The sequence below is a fragment of the Phoxinus phoxinus genome, assembly GCF_949152265.1.
Source record: "Phoxinus phoxinus genome assembly, chromosome: 2".
Taxonomy (NCBI): domain Eukaryota; kingdom Metazoa; phylum Chordata; class Actinopteri; order Cypriniformes; family Leuciscidae; genus Phoxinus; species Phoxinus phoxinus.
The window spans coordinates 24,224,710-24,232,795 of record NC_136877.1 but is presented as its reverse complement, the minus strand read 5'-3'; positions in this window follow the sequence as shown (position 1 = coordinate 24,232,795).

Below are 8,086 nucleotides of genomic sequence, written 5' to 3'. Positions count from 1 at the left end.
CATCAGCCTTTTAAAGGTTTAAATCAGCGATTGTGGGTGACGTCAGTTCTGTTTGTGTTTGAAGGGAGAAACAAACCAAATTAGCTCGCGCCCCTCCCTCCCGTTTCGTGCATCATAAAAAACGATCATGCACGCGCATTTCTTAGCTACAGCTACCCAAGTTTAGTCGAGCTTCGCTCATATTATTTCAAAAAGGATATTTTTACACACAGTTCACATCCAAACAAGTCAGCACTAGCAGCTACTCACCTGTCCAGAAGAAACAGTGCAACCTCGGCGGCGTCCGATTAAAAAATAGCCTATATAATACTATTATTATTTTTTACTTTAATTTCTTTCCACCGTTCAAAACCCTTCCCGACAGAGATACGTGTCTTGGAATAAACACGATGGTATTCCCTCGCCCTAATCCTCCTCCTCTTGGGGATTGACTCAGCCATGTTCAATTTCTCTTGATAGACGGCTTCTTCTTCAGCTCCGACTTCGCATGCAGCCGTCACCGTGCACGAACGCAAAACCTCACAACACCCAGCCCCTGTTGGTGATTGGTTGGAACACTGTTTATTTTGGTTTTGAGTGGTTGGTGAAACCAGAGCCGTCAAAGGCTCTGGGTGAAACCAATTGTTTTTGTGTGCAAATCTCAGCTGCCTAAAGAGACGCGTTTTTTTTGACAGAGCTGCTTATGGGGCGGGCAGCTAGCGGATAATTAGGAAAGATTAGATGAATGTGATCATTTATGTTTGGGCCTGAAATCGCTGATACAACCTTTAAGCGTAATATTTATACAAGTTCTCCACCTCCTAGCCTACTCTTAACAGCTGGTGTCGTGATATAAAAGAGAGTTATATAAAAAAATGTCCTGGGTCTTTCAAGCTTTATAATGGCAGTGAATGGCCGTTTATGTTTTGGAGTCCATCAAAGTCCATCCATCCATCATAAAAGTGATCCATGCAGCTCGGGGTGGTTAATAAAGGCATTCTAAATGTTTATAGTGTTTTTGTTATTGTATATATGTTATAAGTTATTGTATCAAAATATATATTTTTTATTGTACAAAGAAAATATTTATCAATTAGGCTGGAAAATACATTTTCACATTTGAATTTAAATGTTGTGTCCTTGTCTTTATTATTAGCCTACCTACCGTAACATTGTAGATCCATTTATTTTTAGATTTTGTATTGATTATTAAACTTATTTACATACAGGGCTGTAGGCTAACGGTATGAAGCTTTGACGTTTCCTAACATTTTTTCCATGTCTTTTCACGTGGTGAGTGCGGTGGGGAAAAAAATTTGACGCAAAACTTTCCTCACATAGAGAGGCAGCACCTTTAGTTAAACAGTTAACAGTAAACAGTTGAGTTTTACCGTTTTCGAATCCATTCAGCCAAACTCCGGGTCTGACGGTACCACTTTTAGCATAGCTTAGCATAGATCATTGATTCTGATGAGTCCAGTAGCATTTCTTTCAAAATGACCAACGAGTTTCAATATTTTTCCTATTTACAACTTGACTCTTCTGTAGTTAAACCGTGTACTAAGCTCGACAGAAAATGAAAAGTTGCGATTTTCCAAGCGATTTTCCAAGCCTATATGGCTAGGAACTACTCTCATTCTTGTAAGAATCAAGGAACTGTGCGGCCGTACCATGGGTGCAGCAGGCGTTGGAAAACAGTCTCGACCAGTCAAGCCACGAAAGCTGGTCTATAGGTTTAAGTCACAGTTCAGCTCTCTTAGCACGGCATTTGTGGCTCGACTCGAAACTCATGAATAAATAGAAATAGACCATCTTACAAAGGTCCCCAGAATGTTGGGAGCCCTAGGTGACCACCAATAAAACGGGCCGGTCCTGCCTGATTGCCACAAATTGCACTACATGGAATACTAATACCTCTCAGTACTCATGTCTATGACATTTAGGTCTGTGCTGGCCTGTTTCTCTGCAGGCGAACATTTAGTAAAAGAAGAATCATTACTTCTCATACACTACTCAGGCAAAGGCTGTTAATTATTAATGAGCTTAAATCCTACAATCATGAAAGAGAATGAATTCATCTTGGTGAATCATGTCTTACACAATGCCATATCTCATGGACAGTTAGCCTATTGGGACAAAATTTTGCTTTTTGTACTACTCGATGTCCTAGACGTGTTAAATGCACCAGTATTTTTGGCACCATTACGTAAAACAAAGCTAGACAAAATCTAAGACCATTACTACATTTAAAGAATCTGCTCAGTGTTTTACCTATTCTTTCAAAACAAACAGGGACTAAACCTGTTAAAATGGTGCAACAGTGAGAGGCTAAGATCTTCAAAGAGCATGAAACACAACATCGATTTCTGCTATTTGATATGTCAAAAATTATATTTTGGTTCCTCAGACAGCAAGGCAGGGATGAGAATAAAATAATTGTGTAAAGCTGAGAGACGAATGAAGATAAAGGGCAAGTGATTCGGTTTGGTTAGGTGTACAGAGATCTGTGGATCTCCGTATGCAGTCATGTATTTACTAGCTAAATCACAATTTTTGGGGGTTCTTAAACCAGGCCTGGTCTCCTAACTCACATTTTGTTTCAAATATTAAATTATTAGATCACATTTGTATCACCTCTCACAAAAAGTCACAGCTTCAATTACAAATATGTGAGCACAGGCAGATCTTGCAGGAGCCCATCAATATTTTTGTCAAATTTACACCTGACGCTGACTAAGCTGACACTGACTTGACAGAAAATTGGTAAAATATATAAAAGAACTCTTTCATTACAAAATATTAGGACCCAGAATTTGACAGACTTAAAAAGTCATCTAATAAAAAAAATAACAAAACTTTAAAAGGGGTCAGCTCAGAAACTGAGAACTTTAGAGCACTCAAGACAGCCTTTGAAGGGAAAAAAACTGTAATTTGTGGCAGGATGGGTACTCTAGATTCCAGAGCCAAACTCATTGAACTCACAGCGTGAGCAGTAATGGAAGTATACACATTTTTCCGCCATCCCTGGCTGCTGTCCCTCCTCGGAGATGATGAAGACAGGGCTGATGGAGAGAATGGTCAGGGCGGTGGTGTTGAGGGGGTGTGCATGTCGATAGCATCCAAAACACACTGGCAAGAAAGGCAGACTATGAGCTGACAATAATTACAGCCTTTAATCCAGAACAACAGAATCAGACCTCCCGCCTCGTCCCGTGCAGAGTGACAGATGGTTTGAGATATTGCAGTCATTAAAGCTCGGAAACTCTGGCAAAGCGATTCTCGAAGAGTGCGCAGACTTCATTGATCGGAGCACGTGCAACAAGCTCAGCCTCGACACCTAACACCTGACCCCCCTGATCTAATAATAGAGAGCCAGCGGTGGTGGAGTGCATGAGAGAAGAGCAATCTTATATTCAGAAAATATATTTAGGTGTCTGGCAGATTAGGGTGGTTGAGAAAGGTTTTCTTTTAAGACCTTCAATGGTGTTATGCTTTCTCTTGTGCTCTGAAAATACTCTGACTCATTATAATGGTGTGAAGTCACTTATCTTGAGTGGCCAGCTCCTTTACAGATTTGGCAATAACAGTCTTCTGACTGGACGCTTGAGCCAATATGGAGATTTAAATGAAAGAGTCCATAGAGGACTCAAACCACTCATCCACTTTGGCCTGGAGATAATGGGCCACCATCTGTGACAGGTTTTCTCAAAGCTCAAAGCTGATCGCACCAAACATTACATGAGGAACTGATGCCCCATTTTATTTCAGGCATATTCCACATGATTGTTCTACTTCAAACAACAGGACAAATGGATTTGGAACTTTTGCTTTGACCAGTGTAAACAGCCTCAGGCTGTTGCAGTGTCTATTGTAGACACACCCTGGCTGCATCCAAAAGCTGAAAAACACTGCCTCCGCAGGCAGAATACGGAGGTAGAAAGGCAACAAGGCACGTCCAAATCCAATGACCCTGTCACATCCTGTCTACTGAGAAACCTTCATCTGATGAATTTGTGAAGGCAGCATGGATGTATCCCACGCTGCCTTTGATATCCTACAATCCGGTGCATTTTGTGACAGTTATTGAGCTAAAAAGATATGGCATCTAAAAACTGCGGTTGGTGGTCATTTTGTGTGTAAATGTAAATTTTGTACCTATTTTTACCATGTTTGATGTAATTTCTTGTGAGAAATTAGGATATATACCGTAGTAATTAAATATTTGCTTAGTTGTCACCAAAGCTATTTTGTTGTACACAGGGCCGGATTAACCATTAGGGCAAATGGGCAGTTGCCCAGGGGCCCAGGACATCTAAGGGGCCCTGGGCACCGTCAAATATTATGTTAGATTAGAGGTGTGCGATATCACGATTTTTGATCGTGGACGATTAAAATGTCTCCACGATCTGCTTTTGAAGAAATATCGTATGATCGTGCATTCTATCAGTTTGCAGTTCTGGCGCCTCCGTCTCAACATACTGTACAGCGCAACGTATATTCACATGAAATGCAGAGGAACGGGACACTGTAGTTTATAAAAATCAATTATTTGCATGTGCTTTAAAGCCTTGCCGGTTAAACATGTCATTCGCTGCTGATGCGCTGTTCTAACGGGCGCTTTTCTGAGCGCAAACACCCGACGCGCGCATGCAATAAGCCTGTCTAACATGGTTACTGGACTAAGTTATCTTTCGAGTCTTATTGCTCTAATACTGTCAAATACACACAAGGTTTACATAAACAAAGTTGGTTATGTCTAAAGTGAAAGAATTGTAGAAAAAATTAAGAAAAAAATCTGATTGTCAAATGTGTGTATATTAGACTCGTTGCGCGCAGATCTTAAAGTGACAGTAGCCCTAGCCCTAATAGTAAACATGCTGCCTTGTCCTTAAAGGGATAGTTACCCAAAAATAAAAATGATGTCATTATTTACACACTCACTCTCTAATGTTGTTCCATACATGTATTAATTTCTTTCTTGTGCTGAACACAAAAGAAGATATTTTGAGGAGTGTGGCTAACCGGGCGGTTGCTGGTCCCCATTGACTACCATAGTAGGAAAAAACTATTATGGAAGTCTCTGGGTACATCAACTGTTTGGTTACCCACATTCTTCCAAATAACTTTTATTTTCAACAGAAGAGGGAGACTTATTCGGCTTTTAAACGGCTTGAGAGAGTAGGCTAAATTATGACAATTACATTTTTTTGGAGAACTATCCCTGTTAATAAAACAACAAAATATTTCATATCATTTAATGACTGGTCCTACAAGTCATTGTGCCCAGGGGCCTCTGAACTCTTAATCCGGCCCTGGTTGTACAGTAGATCATTAAAGCGTCATGTTGCCTCTCGAGTCTGTTGGAAATCAGTCATGTATACCTTTATGCACAAACGCTGCCTGCAAATTCAGTGCCTGATAAGTCAGCAGCTTTCAAATGCAGTCCCTGTGTCCGAACTTCCCTTCTACAACAGTATGTGAAAAGAGCAGTAGCCTACCTCTAAATACATGCTGTCTCACACATGACGTACTATATCCTATATACACTTCGTATTATGTTTAAAAGGTTATATTGTCATCCCGGAACAGAGTCTGATACGGTGGAACTTTTTTCTGCTATACAAGTTAAACAGGGATAGTTTTATTTAAACTCTCACACTTCAATAAAACCTTTTAGCTTACTCACCTGGTCACTGCATTTTCTCTGATCGGATAGCTATCCGTGAAAAGACCAGGTGTAAATACCCTCCCGAAGCGCTTTCAAAATTTAAATTCAATCACTCAAACCACTTCAGAAGAACACATTCCAAACGAAACTGGACATGTGTAATGCATCTGGTTGATGAAACCACATAGGTGTTACTGCCAAAATGGACAAAAAAATAAAACATGTATAGGCTTTAGTCTGACATGTTATAGCCAGATTTGACCAATTCACCCTCCTGTTGCGGTCAATTTAAGATCGGAATTATATTTGTTTTGATAGTCAGTTGCCAAGTGTAACGTTAACTGTTTTAACAAATCAGATTGCAATACGATCAGTAAAAACACATGAAGTGACAAGCGTAAAAACAAGTTACATCTTCGTAAGACACTGAATTAGGCTACTGTTCCATATTTGGCCGAGTGCAAGGCCAGGTTATCAAAGTGGTGCAGATATTCAGACGAACAGCAGTGTGATAAATTATAAAACAGTTCAATAATCAATGTTAATACTGAGTAACTTACATTTTAGAAATGAATATTGCTGGTTACTTTGTCTCTTTATGCTCCGCCAAAGGAAATGCTTGAATGCTTCAACTGAAATCGATGCAAGAGCAGCCGTGGCGTGTTTCGCCAAGATATCCTCCCTGCAGCAGTAGTGGCATTTTGTTTTTATATTAATCTATATTTGAATCATGTGAGTGTCACTTTTCACCACCTATTGGCGCAACGTAATAATCAGTGTAATCAACAGAAAGACTCAGAAAAATAGCTACAAATAGGCTGCACACTGACTGTCTGGATGGACCACTCAAATAGTGAAAACATCCAGTGAGTGCATGCAACAGTTCGCATTTGAGGACTGGAACTAACTGTTGTATAAAATGATTTGAACTACTTACAATTAGCATTCTTCATATAGTAGGCTACTAATAATTATAAAGAGTGAGAATATTAATTTGTCTGCAAACGACAATAGAGTGGTGCAGGTATGACATCAATTTGTAGGCCAAAACACGGAACGAATTAGCTTCTGGTTCCAATCTGAAGTCAATGGGTTTTTTGAATGAGATTTTGGTTAAATGGCTGAAATGAGGTCTGTGGTCAATACAAGCACAATACACATGTTTTATTCTACTACAGAAAATGCATCAATATTACCACACTCATGATTCTTTTAAGTTTTAAGCTGTTATCTGTCTTGAAAAAGACTGTTGCTAACAGTCCACTTTTTCAGCCTCATCATGCATATAATTGTGCTCTTATAAACTATTCTAATTCAAACTTTCTGGGAAAATGTTTTTAGATAAAAACTGAAAGAGTTGTCGGAAGCTTAGTAATGGTTACATTAAAGTCGTGGGATCGTGGTGTAGTTCGTTTATAGCCCAATTAAGCTTTTTACTTATGGCGACTGCATTTAGGCTTCAAAATTCATTAAAGTTGTGTTCATCTGTGAAAATGATCTTGATGGACAAAACGTGCAAGTAGCCTATCATAAACTTATGTTGATCACAGAGCTTGTTTTTTGTGACAATCCAATAGCCTATGAAAAAATCCAATTGGGTATTTTTTTATTGAGGCAACCAGGGTGATGCTAACAACTGCCGATTTGACTACAGAGAGACGTTATACCTGCACCACTCTATTTAGGTCAGGCAAGAACACACAAAACAAAAACCATCAGACAAAATTTTGTTTCTGACTTTTTCAGATCTGTCACTCACTTCTTGAATCGCTCTAGCTCCTGTTCAATACCTATGTCCAATGTTAATAGAGTTCAACACAGAGGTAGTCAAGATGAGAACAACAAACTTTTATTTCGGTCAAAACTTTATATAACACAGCCTCTCTCACTGTTTTTAAACAGTGTATCCTAAAACTCCAACCTCACGAGAAGGACGGTGCTCCTTGAAATTTAATTAAGACAGCACTGCTAATTAACAAGACTGTATTCACCCCTCTCTTGTATTTAAAGTCTACACGAGTAGCTTGTTACTCTAGCATTCAAATGCAGCATCACAAACTTTGGAAGGTGAAACACCCATGTCATAAATTAATGAGCAACTGGTAGATATTGTAGGTCACCTTAGTATTGAGGCAGAAGACAAGGGAGAAAAACAAGAAGGGTGGTGGTTTACAGACATAGGGGACGCTTAAACTAACTGCACCTTCAGTGGCTTTGACAGTCACCCTTACCCCAAACAATGGATGCTGCCATTGTTCCCTGGACCGCTCACCGGTCTGAAGGACACGACTTCAAAATGGGACACTTTTTAGAGTCCTCCATGGCTTCAAGCTCTTGCTTTAGTCTGTCCAGAATGTGACACCTCACTTGAAGATAAAACAATCGCCACAAAAGAAGCCTGTCACTTCTTTTCTTTTCCCCTCCATTTCTGTTGCATCT